At 44.9% G+C, this 12,907-nt stretch overlaps 1 long non-coding RNA gene across 1 annotated transcript; it reads right to left on the bottom strand.

Moving 5' to 3' along the window:
* Positions 1-3,936: 3,936 nt before the first annotated feature.
* On the bottom strand, positions 3,937-12,195 carry LOC122235130. Its single transcript, XR_006213265.1, has 3 exons — positions 12,132-12,195; positions 8,979-9,199; positions 3,937-4,267 (listed from the first exon to the last, which is right to left on the bottom strand). It is a non-coding gene; the product is annotated as an uncharacterized LOC122235130 (long non-coding RNA).
* Between the last annotated feature and the right edge of the window lie 712 nt (positions 12,196-12,907).

The raw sequence follows: 12,907 nt of genomic DNA on the forward strand, positions 1-12,907 counted from the left end.
GATATTTGCAGATGACACACCTGATAAAAGATTAGTATCCAAAATATATAAAGAAATTATACAACTCAACACCATAAAGCAAATAATTCGATTAAAAATGGGCAGAAGAAATGAGCAGACATTTCTCCAAAGAAAACATCCAGATGGCTAACAGACACATGAAAAGATGCTCAACATCACTCATCATCAGGAAAATGCAAACCAAAATTACAATAAGATATCACCTCACACCAATTAGAATGGCTAAATTCAAACACACAGGAAACAAGTGGTGACAAGGACGTGGAGAAAAAGGAACCCTCTTGCACTGGTGGTGAGAATGTAAACTGGTGCAGCTACTGTGGCAAACAGTGTGGAGGTTCCTCAAAATTAAAAATAAACTTATCATATGATCCTGTAATTCCACAAATGAGTATTTACCCAAAGAATACGAAAACACTAATTCAAAAAGATATATGCACCCCTATGTTTCTTGCAGCATTATTTACAATAGCAACGGTACGGAAGTAGCCCAAGTGCCATCGACAGATGAGCAGACAAAGAAGATGTGGTATACATAACCCGGCCATGAAAAAGAATGAAATCTTGCCATTTGTAATGACTGGGGTGGAGCGTGAAAGTATAATACTAAGGGAAAGAAGGCTGTCAGGGAAAGATAAATACCGTATGATTTCCCTCACATGCTCAATTTAAGAAACAAAAAAACAAAGGGGAAAAAGAGACAAACCAAGAAATAGACTCTTAACTACAGAGAACAAACTGGTGGTTACCAGAGGGGAGGAGGGTGGGGAAGTGGATGCAATAGGTTAAAGGGATTAAGAGTGCACTTCTCATGAGGAGCACTAAGTAATACAGGGGACTGTGGAATCACTATATCGTACACCTGAAAGTAATAGAACCCTGTACGCTAACTACACTAGAGTTAAAAAGAGAAAGAGAAGCTATTTAAAAAAGACTTTCTGAAGGAAATTAGGAAAGCTTCTTAAAAGCAAAAAAGAAAAAAGAAAAGCTTGCTGGAGAAATCAATAAAAGAAAACAAACAACCCAATAAATTGTAGTTATTCCTGTTTTATGGATGGGGAATGAGCTTTTTGGAGAGAAGTAACTGGTCATTGCCAGCACTATTATTCAAACTCAGATTGGTTTGACCTCAAAATGCATGTTCTTTCCATTACTCCAACCTTCCCACCATTACAGTAGGAGTCCTCTTAACTGCGCTTTCCTCTTTTTTTTTCTTTTATGTTTATTTATTCTTGAGAGCGAGACAGAGCGGGAGCTAGGAGGGGCAGAGAGAGAGGGAGACACAAAATCCAAAGCAAGCTCCAGGCTCCGAGCTGTCAACACAGATCAGCACAGAGCCAGACGTGGTGCTCAAATGCACGAACTGTGAGATCGTGACCTGAGCCAAAGTCGGACACTTAACCGACTGAGCCACCCAGGCGCCCCTTGACTGCACTTTCTTAGTTCAGATTAACTGGCTTCCCCTTGGCTTGTGCACACAGAGTGGCTGATGGCCAAACCCAAGAGCTACAGCTAGGAGGCTACCTGCTATTATATCACACACTTCTGAACCCATTTGTTGAGGTACAGGCTCATCAAGAGTCATTAGTATATTTTTCTCAAACCAGTTCATGTCATTACCTCCCCTGGGAAATAGGGATAATTATATTACTGGCCTTCCAGGCTGATTGCAATGATTAATTAGTGAATTCAGGTCAAGCACTGAACAGTACCTGGCAAGCATGAGCCCTCCAAGGCAGCTAATAATATGTATGCCATTTAGTGAAACAATCTATAATCTTGTGCAGTCAGAGTATTTAAAAAAAATTACTGTTTCTATGAAAACTAAATTGATTTTTTTGGAAAAAAAAGAATAAAGGTGGTTGGTATTAAGAATTCTTTGTTGAAATTAAGTATGGACAAAGCAACCATAAAATACGGGGCGGGGGGGGGGGGACTTCAGAAGTCTGAAATCAAACTGCTTCAAAAATATCTCTAAACTCCTGATCCACTTTAAAGAAACTGGAACTCGAAATATGGTTGACGTATAATGGGCGTGGTTTGGGCTTTTTTTTTTTTTGCAAGAAAGATGAAAACCAACACACAAATGCCTTGCAGCAAAAGACAGACAAATGCACATGCAGGCGTAAGTTTTAAGTAAAAACAAACCAAAAAATTAATGATACATGTATTTTTTAAATCATTCCCTTCTTTTCAAATCTTTAACTGATCACATGCAGGTTCTGTTCATGTTAAACATAGGACTTCCAATATGGATGCTTAGACTTTTGAGTGAATGAATGGTGATGCAGAAACAAGCAATATGGTTGCTTAATCAGCTGGTTCTCCTAATAAACAACCTATTTTACAGGCACGTTGCTAAGCAAGGATAAACCTGTTTACTCTTCTGTTCCTAGTCTGCGGGCTTGTTAGACCTTATAAGCAAACAATGTGGGCAACAGCTTCTTCTGGTTTTCTCTTCCTTTTCAAGTTCCTAAAGCTCTTCTTTTCTCTGCCATCATTTTCCCATTTTCTTCACCTGCTCGGGTGGATGAAAGAATCTTAGTGAAATAAAAAGCTCAATGAGGTGAAAATACATCCCATAAAAACTCCCATTAAGGAGTTTACTGGCGGGGCTTGTACTTCCCTCACTTAGATGGCCATATTTTATCCCTCCCAAGGAAACCGGACACTCTTAATCCAAAAAGAATGCAATGAGAATCAAAGCGCAAGAGGCAGGGTCAGGTTGCAATCCTTTTATTTGCCAAAGAGGGCTGAGGGGAAAGGGATGGGAAGAAATTTACAACTAGCTATTCCAGAGCCTTCTGAGCACAAAAGTTAAATCACTCTAACTTCTGCCTGACTTACTCGACCTCGACCTGATGAACAAAGCCAGATTCTGTGTGAAGGGGGAAATCTGGGCAACACTGAAAATGAAGGAGCTGAAGTATAAATAATAAATTTAGTATTCAGCTTTACAAATTACAAGTAAGTTTGTTGCATTACTGGATTTTGTCTTAAAGAAGGAAAAGGAACGTGGGACTTAGAAGTGCACAGAATCAGGTTCGAATCCTGACTAAGCCATTTGGTGTCCCTGTGACCCTGAGGCGGGTTATTCCGCCTCTTGGAGACTCAATTTCCTCATCTGTTAAATGAAGACCGTAATATCGGTTTGGAAAATTTATGCTGAGGATTATATAGAATGCTAAATATAAAAGTGACTAGCACAGTGCCAGGCTCAAAATAAGTTCTGTTTATTGATTTAAAATAAGAGCTTTATTTCAGCCTGGATCCAAAACTCCACCACGCATATCCTGGGAGTATTAGGTCTGAGGGCGTCGGCTCTCCATAAACTGGGAAACAGGATGGAGCCACCCGATCTCCTTGCTTCCTGGGAAGGGAGCCTTCTCACTGCCTCTGAGTGCACAGCCATTTCATTTCTACCAGCCCCTCTTGGCAGCCGAGTCGGCCTCAGCCTGTGAGGGCTGGGGTCCTGTTTATGGGTCTACCTCCAATGAGGCAGACCTACCTCTGTGAGGGCTGGCTCCACCTCCAATTCTCTCTGCAGAGAGCTAGCAGCTTGCTGCTTCTCACCTGGTTGACGATGGTGCACACACAGCATGCCTTCATCAAATGCTTATTGAAAAGCAATGGCACTGGGGCGTCTGGGTGGCTCAGTCGGTTAAGCGGCCGACTTCGGCTCAGGTCATGATCTCGCGGTCCGTGAGTTCGAGCCCCGCGTCGGGCTCTGTGCCGACAGCTCAGAGCCCGGAGCCTGCTTCAGATTCTGTGTCTCCCTCTCTCTGACCCTCCCCCGTTCATGCTCTGTCTCTCTCTGTCTCAAAAATAAATAAAAAAAAAAAAAATTAAAAAAAAAAAGAAAAGCAATGGGACTGAGCTATTTTAAATACCATCATCTCTGCACAAACTCAATCCAAACCAACACCGACAGCCAGCATACAGCCAGCATGGAAGGAGCAATGGTGGGGACAGGAGTATCATTCCCCAGGAATTTCTTGAGAAGAATCCATTAGTTCCTCCCCCTGTGTGAGTCCCATCAGCCCCTCCCCCAATACCTTGATATGGACGGTTGTAGGGTAGCAGGCACATCACATTTAAGGTAAACCCCCTGGTTCCTTAGCCCCCTCTTCACTAATCTGGAGTTAAGTAGCTTGTTTCTCCAAAGAAGAAACTCGGAGGATGTCTCTGTTGCACAGCATGAGATTTAAGACGCCAAGATCACAGTCGACTTGAGGTGCCCATGGACCTGCCAGGGGAGGGTAGGACAAGGTTACTCCCTCCAAGCAGGGGCAAAGGGACAATATAAACAAAGGCAAGGAAGATGACAGGGCATAGAGAGAGGTGGGTGGCTACAGGCTCCGGGGACAGGGGCAGAGTCTGGATGAGAGCAGGGACGGCCATCGAAGAGGCTGGCCTCCATTTTGTAACCGCAAAGTCAACAGCAAGGGCGACGGTAGTGCAGCAAAGCCAAGAAGGGAGCCGGCGCCGAAATGGAGGGGGCACTCCGCCCACCTTCTCCACCACCAGGGACAAAGGGCCAGTTTGAATCTGTGCCTCCTGACTTTAACAACCAAAGATTTCATCTGGCAGTCACTGTTCATACAACACAAACTCTCTTTCCTCTGAAATAAATTCTTTCTTTAAGAGGAAAAATAAGAAAGCCTCCATCATCAGAGCCCGTGGTTCCAGACAATGGCAAGAGGGTGGCTGCCAGCGCTCAGTGAAGGGGGCCTGTGTGCCTCGGCGGCCGCCCTCCTTATCTTTTATCTCCTGCCTGCGCCGGAGCTCTTGTTTTTCCTGGGTGTTTTGACGACTTCTCTCCTTCAGCTGCTTTGACAGAATCTGCCGGCTGCCGGCGGATGCAAAACAACCGTCTTCTTGTGCCTGGGCCACTCTGTCTTCACTCCAGGCCACAGGGGAGAAAACGTGTCTTTGTGGCTTCCCTTCAATAGCTGTCTGAATCCAAACCCCTCGTGGGCTCTGGCAGGAGGAGCCCGCGAGACTGTGAATAGATGGTGTTGTTTGCTCCTCTTTGCAAAGCTGGCCTCTGGACATCCAGAAATGCATCCACAGGCCAGGCCTGGCGGTTTGGGGACAGATTCATGGGCGAGCTGGCAGGTGCCCCAGCCCATGGACAATTATTATCACTGGTGTGTGTGCAGCTCATTCAAGTCCATCTACAAAATGCTTTCAGAGCTGCTGGCTCACTCGCTTACCATTGACAGTGGACCTACTCTGTGCCTGGCACGGCCCTCGCCAATTGTAATCTCCCGGAGCCCGAAGGTTATGCTCTACCGGGGGTATTGTTCTAGTCTCTTTGTTTTACAACTGAGGAAACCAAGTCTCAAAAAAGTAGGGTGACGTGCATACGGCCACACGGTTAAAATGTTATAGAGATCTACACCAATAGTTCCAGAAATGCTCAGGACCTCCTAAAAGACATCTTATTCTCTGCTAAGCGGCAGAGAAGGAACATGACACCCACCAGCCTAGATGTCGTGTGCTGTACCCCCCTCTCCCCACAGGTAAAGGAAAGGAGGAAATAATCATTCCCTTTCCCTCACTTCATATCCCTCCTTCTCACACTCAACATCCAAAGGCCCTTTCACATAAAAAAAAAAAAAAAAAAAAAAAAATGGAGTTTGTTCCCAGGCTGACCCTGGCCTTCTTCACTAGATCAGTCTGAACCCAAGCATCTCCAATGTCTTCATCTTGGCCTTGGCGGGACAATGTAAGGGAGCCTAGGAAAATCCCCAAACTCGGGTAGCAAGGCTGACCTAGAACTATTAGCCAAAGGGACCTTTAGCAAGCCACCTCTCTGTGCCTCATTTTCCCTCTGGTAGAATGGAGATGCTGATAATACCTCACAGGACGTTGGGAGGATAAAATGAGAACAAACAAAACAACTGGCTTTGGAGGGCACACCAGTAACACCAGTTACGTTAGAGCAGCAGCAGCTGCACAAATAGTGGTAGAAGGGACAGTGAGGAGGGGAACACGGGTGATCTTACTCCTGCCCTGGTGGCCGGAAGCAGGAATCCTTTACTCGATCGACTGTACAACAGACATTCCGTGTGTGTTACCAGGAACAACGCATTATTCCAGAAACCTTCGCAGCTTCCACATCTGCAAAATGACTGGAGGTGTCGGCAGGGAGATAAGACATCTACCAGTTACTGCCAATATGCCAGATTGAGCCCATAGATTTTGTTTTATTTGGCACATAGCTTAAAAAAAAAAAAAGTGAGGCAGGATTTTAAAATTGGAAGTTCTAACAATAATGAGGCTATATTTATACAAGCAGCAATCAAGTAGACTTGGATAGAGACTTCCTTCTTATACAGGGCAAGCAGTCTCCAGTTCACCACAGTCTCCACCACCCTCTATCACCTCATGAACACTGCAGCTCAGTGTCAGTTCCGGTTGTTATTGTCATTAGATTGTCATTGTCCTGATAATGAACATTCCGTCCATGTGTTTAGGGTAACGCTAGCTGCTATAATTAACAAAGCCCAAAATGTGCGTGATTTAATGCAATAAGCATTTATTTCATGGTCTTGTGACAGTCGCTGGTGCTGGTTTTCCTCCAGATGGTGATTTAGGGACCCAAGCTCCTTCCTTCCATCTTATGGTTCTGCCATCGCTTAGGGCTTTGATGTTTGGTCTTCAGTCAGAGAATGGGAAAAAGGAGAGTAGAAGACCCCTATCTGCTTACTAAAAGCCCCAGCCCGGAGGGGACCTTTGTCACATCCTCACATACCTCATTAGTGTGCTCTTATTGGTAAGAACTAGTCACATGACCCCACTAGATGCCAGGTAGTCAGGGAAATGTACATTTCAACCGGATAGCCACCTCTGACAATAACTCTAGAGTACAAAAGGGGAGCACTCAGTTGTGTCTCTGCCACACCAAAGCTCCAGGAAAAACATGGGCAAATAAAATATAGATGGAGAGCTTTGTGGTTTTTCTTACACTCACCTATTGTACTCATTTACATTCTGGGTGTTTTGTTTTTTTTTTTTTAATTTTAGAGAACTCTCCATAATTTCTCATAATTTTTTAAATTTTATTTAAATCCAAGTTAGTTAACATATAGTGTAATGATTTTAGTGATTCATTCCCAACATATAACACCCCACGTGCATCCCAACAAGTGCCCATCAGCCATTTAGCCCATCGCCCCACAGACCTCCCCTCCAGCAACCCTCAGTTTGTTCTCTGTATTTAAGAGTCTTTTATGGTTTGCCTCCCTCTTTGTTTTTATCTTCTTTTTCCTTCCCGTCCCCTATGGTCTCCTGGGGTGTTTCTTAAATTCCACATATGAGTGAAATCATACGATATTTCTCTTTCTCTGCCTTATTTTGTTTAGCATATTGCATTCTAGTACCATCCATGTTGTTGCAAATGGCAAGATTTCATTCTTTTTGATGGGTGAGTAATATTCCATTGTATATAATATATACCACATCTTCTTTATTCATTCCTCGGTTGATGGACGTTTGGGCTCTTTTCATAACTTGGCTATTGTGGATAGAGCTGCTATAAACACTGGGGCGCATGTGTCCCTTCAAATCAGCATTTTTGTATCCTTTGGATAAATACTTAGTGGTGCAATTGCTGGGTCGTAGGGTAGCTCTATTTCTAATTTTTTGAAAAGCCTCTGTACTGGTTTCCAGAGTGGCTGCACCAGTACTCATTTACATTCTATCCCACGTGGGCACTGTAGTTTCTAATGTCTGGGCTGCAGGTCCCGGAGCAGAGCAGATTCTGATTCCACAGTCAGGGTTAGCCTGAGACTCGGCATTTATAATAAGGTCCCAGGTGATGCCATGAGGCTGATCTGTGAAACACGCTTTCAGTAGCAAGACTCTAGATTTCTAGCCTTCCTAGACCACCTGCCTCTCCTCCCAAACTTCAACCCCCATCCTGTCTATGCTCCTGTAGGCTCGTTTGACTACCTCTGTCCCACTTCAAGGCAATTAGCTTTATTAATCCGAAATGACATTTATTAGTCTGTTTCCCCAGTGGAGAAGGAGCTCCTTGGGAGCAAAGACTGCACTATTCAGGCTCAATACATGTTTGTTGAAAAAACACATGAACATTTACTGAGAACCTAGCTATAGTGTATGCATACAGTGCTATATATTCCAAGATACATGGCCAATGCAGTGAACAAACTCTAAGTATTTGTCGTGTGCCCACCGTGGTGAAACAAGAGCTGGGAGCCACAAACGTGGCGGAAACATTCTGAGCTGAACAGGTTTTCTGCCTGGTTTGGATAATGAGGCAGAGAATGGGACTCAGACCAAACAAAAAGTCGGGGGGAATAATCAAGTGCCGTCTTATATGCTCCCCATGCAGAGAATCTGGAGAAGGAAGAATGGGGGAACTAACTGTTCTTTGTATGCAGAATCAGCCACATATTCTCACTGGTGCCAACCAGACTCCTCTCTGTTACAGGCTGTGTTGTGTCCCCGTAAAATTTGTATGTTGAAGTCATAACCCCCAGGACCTCAGAATGTGGAGGCAGGGTCCTTCAAGAGCTAATTAAGTTATAATGAGGTGATCAGGGCGGGACCCAATCCAATATAACTGGTGTCCTTATAAGACCAGAGCAGGACACAGACACACAGAGAGGGGAAACCAAGTGAGGACGGAAGGAGAAGAAAGCCAACTACAAGCCAAGGAGAGAGGCCTCAGAAGAAAGCAACCCTGCAACACCTCGATCTTGGACTCGCACCTCCAATACCGTGAAGAAATAAATTCCTGTTGTGTCAGCAATACGGTCTGTGGTGCTTTGTTACAGCAGCTGGAGCAGACTAATACACCTTGTTATAATACACCTTGTCCATTAACTTCCTGGCCAGTCAGGATCCTAACCTTGCAGAGCAGGTGAGAGAGGTGGCAGGCAGATGTTGGTTAAATACCTCTGTTGTGACCGTGTTAGGCAACTCACCTCATCCTCTTTAATCCTCAACACAACCACGTAGAATAAACAGCCATATTCTTTCCATTCTGCAGATGGAGGAAAGTGAGGTTTGGAGAGATGAAGAACTTCCCCCGCATCACGGTCAGAGAGAGTAGCCAAGGAAGCCAGGTTTATACCTGCCTCCATTTACCATAAAGCCCTAGACTCCTGAGGGCCCACACGGCCTCTCGCACAGTCAGCCCACAGACCTGTGGAGAAAAACAAAAGGCAAACTACGTACAGGTGCCAGAGAAAATACTTCCAACCGCTGTCTATCCGAACAGCAGTGCAGTTACTAAAACAAACATGATGCTATTCCAGAACAAAAAGGATGTAAGAAAATAGTGGGGCTCCAGCCTCAATACCCACATTTCTAACCTTTTAACACTAAACAGCCTCCGACAATAGTGAATTTTACTCATGCTCCGACTCTTTCCACTCAAGTTGGCTTTGTGAGTTGTTGGTTTTATCAAAATTGAGTGAGAGTGTGTTCAATACAATGTTGGATTCATTGGGGGAGAAAAAAGGAAAAGAAAAACCTCAGTCCTTCAATGCCAGGAGCTTACAAAGACATATAAACCGTGAGGACTTCCAAGGACTTACTCAGAAGCCGTTCTGCAAATGCATTTCTTGAACAAAGGGCCAATGTTCCTTTCAGGGAAGAACGCGGTACTGGTTTCCGGCATTTTTCTTTAAGTCATTTAGGACCATGCCAACAAACAAACATATACTTCTCCTGGGAGAAAGAATCTCATTCAACGCAGCTTACAAGAGTTTGATTATCGGGGAGGGGGTGCTTCATGGCACGTGCCTCGCCAGCCGGGCCCCAAACGTACAGATCTGCTTACAGGGCTTTATTGATGGTGGCCACAGACAGATAGGAGCCTGTGGAGAGAACTGACACCCCATGGACGCGCATTGATCGGCATCATCCTAACCAACGCTCGGCTCTGCCAGAAAGAGCTGAAAAGTCCACCTTCTTCCTTGAAAAATTTGTTTCCTAAACATGTAAAAATATAGAAATAATACACCCGTGTCTATCAGGGTTGAGACTCCCTTCACCATGACAATTCAAGGGTTTTGGAGGACCTGAGATGATAGAAAATTGAATGACATTAAGTGATGATTGACCCTTCAGCCAGACACCTATTTCAGCTTTTAATGAACTGGAAATATTACAGGGCGGGCTCTGAAAACACACAAGCGTTGGATTAAGACAGGCCATACGCAGCTCGGCTGCACACTAGCCATATGACCTTCAGTAAGTACCTAACCTCTCTAAGCTTCAGTATCTTTACCTCTAAAGCAAGGATAATAATGCTACCTCCCAGGACCTATGGCCGGATGAAACCAGATTGCACAGGAGTGTTCAGACAATGCCTAGCATAAGGATAAACCCTTGAAATATGTTACCAGTTCTTCCTTTATTCCAAGGAACTGGTTTCACAAATACAGCATGTTTCGGGGCTCCTGGGTGGCTCAGCTTGGTTGAGCATCCAACTCTAGATTTCAGCTCAGGTCATGATCCCAGGGTGGGGGGATCAAGACCCACATCAGGCTCTGTGCTGACAGCATGGAGCCTGCTTGGATTCTCTCTCTCTCTCTCTCTCTCTCTCTCTCTCTCTCTTTCCCTCCCTCCCTCTCCCCCACTCACACACTCTCCCTCTCTAAAATAAAAATAATAATAAAAATTTTTTAAGTATAGATACAACATGTTTTAAAGTATAACCAATATTTAAGCACTACCTCTAACAGTACTGCTGAGTAAGGGATAGGTTGTCCCGCTCCAGCAGTTAGCAAGGGATGGATTTTCTCCTCACCCACATCTTGGCCTCTAAATTCATCCATTTATTCAAGTGTACTTATCGAGGACCCACTCGGTACCGTACCAGCGTGCTGGAGCAGGGAAGGCCTCAGAGAGGACTAAGAGAGTATCTGGGGGCTCCATGCAAAAGTGGGTGACAGATGTGTAGAAAACAACCCATACAACAGGCAGAAGAAAGCAGGGTTGTAATAGAGGAATAAGCACTACACGAAGAGAAGTCTGGCTGATCCCCTCAGGAGCACCCCATCCCCCAACACACATAGACTATACCATCATGGACCGGAAGTTTCACAGAAGTTAGGACTTTGTTTTCTACGTTTTGCATGCTAGCCCTGAGCACACTTGGCTGGTGCTCACGGAGGTATCCAAAAAAAACCAGACTGTGTACTGAGTGAGTTGATAGCTATCTTAATCTGTTGTGACTAGAAGACAGTAGGTGTGGATTCCCCTGTCTTCTGGAACAGAGTGCAAGAGGAGGGCACATCGGTGGCCACACGCAGATGCAGGGGGCCATCGAACACCTTCCTGAGCGGGAGGGGCGGTGCTCAAGACACAGGCCTAGGCGGCAGGTCCAGGCGTGGGGTCACCTACGTGGAGACAGGAACTGAAGTCAAGGGAGGCAGACATCCAGAAAGGAAAGGAACTGCTGAGAACCCGCACAGAAGAGAGCACAGGAGGCGCCTGCTCCATCACCGCTGAACCGAGGTGTAGATGAGGAGGGAAAGGCTGATCAACCACCATTCAGGAAACACCAGTGCAAAAGGCAGCCCTGGAGGAGACACACGTTCCCTGGGCTCCCAGCCCTGGTGGAAAACGTTATCTTCATACGACCACACACTCCGACGGACCCTTCTCACACCCTAGCCCTCCCTCAGCTATTTGTGTGGACGCTGTGGTTTTCCTTTCTGACCCTTCTTATTGACATTTTGGAAGAAAAGGGGAAGAAAGCCAGGATGTCACAGAAGGACTGGGGTTGGCAGAGGGTGAGGGCCTTGACCGTAGGTGGTCTCTGGGGAGGCAACATGAGGCCATAGGAAGACCATAGACTTTTCAGCCTCCTGCTTCCTAGTGATATCAGCTGTTCTGTGACTCTTCAGTGCCCTCTGTTTCTGCATCTATCAAATGAACACACACATACATTTCACTGTTCTCTAGACAATGCAATAAATCACTAATATGAAAACCTCTCACATCATGTCCGCTATGTAACAGGTACCCAGTAAATGGGAGCTTCCTTTCCTTTGGGCAAGCTTTGGAACTGCTCTGGGCCTTCACTCTTCCAGAAGGCATAGAGAATTAAAGAAAGTGCTACTCACATGGTTATTATTAGGACCCACTGGGTGGTATATAACGAATCTCTCTCCCCGATATGCTTCTGCCTCTCCTGGCTCTCCTGTTGGAACACCCAGATATAAACAAAAGAGTCTAGATGCTACTACTTACACGTATGTGAGAGATTTCTTAAAAAGAAGTGCATGTGTGATGGAAGGATGGGAAGATGATGGGATGGAGAGAGGGGTCTAATTTCTACAGATACAGAATCTTCCATATTCAAGCTGCTTCAACCTCTGAGTGGTCCTCCTGAAAAGCAGAGCTCACAGAAATCATCCTGGGGGTCTGAGGACTATGAAAAGACCTTCTCCTTACTTTGTATACCCAAAAAACTAGCCATTCTTCATCAAGTCTTGTTTAGAAATGGTTGTGCTGTCTGAGAAAATTGGGTTCGACTTGCCATGCAGAATTTTGTTAATGGAGTTGCATAAACATAGCTCTTTATTAATCTAAATTACTGGCCTTCAGGGTGAGTTTATTTTATTTGCACACATGATCTTCAGTCCCTGGGAACGCTGAAGGACAAGTGTGTTCCAGTGAGAACAAGCCTTTTGTGAACCACTTAGAAATGGACCCTCGGGAGGTGCTACATAAACAAAATGTAATGAATTGTTCCCCCTGTCAAAAACGAACAATTCATAATGTGCCCCTGAATGGAACCAACTGGTCCTCTTGTCAAACACTCTGTACTTTGATGTCTATTTCATTGGTTAGAAAAAAGAAGAAAATAACAGTCCTTTTTAATGATATTTTTTTTTTC

Source organism: Panthera tigris, chromosome F2, assembly GCF_018350195.1.
Source record: "Panthera tigris isolate Pti1 chromosome F2, P.tigris_Pti1_mat1.1, whole genome shotgun sequence".
NCBI lineage: Eukaryota > Metazoa > Chordata > Mammalia > Carnivora > Felidae > Panthera > Panthera tigris.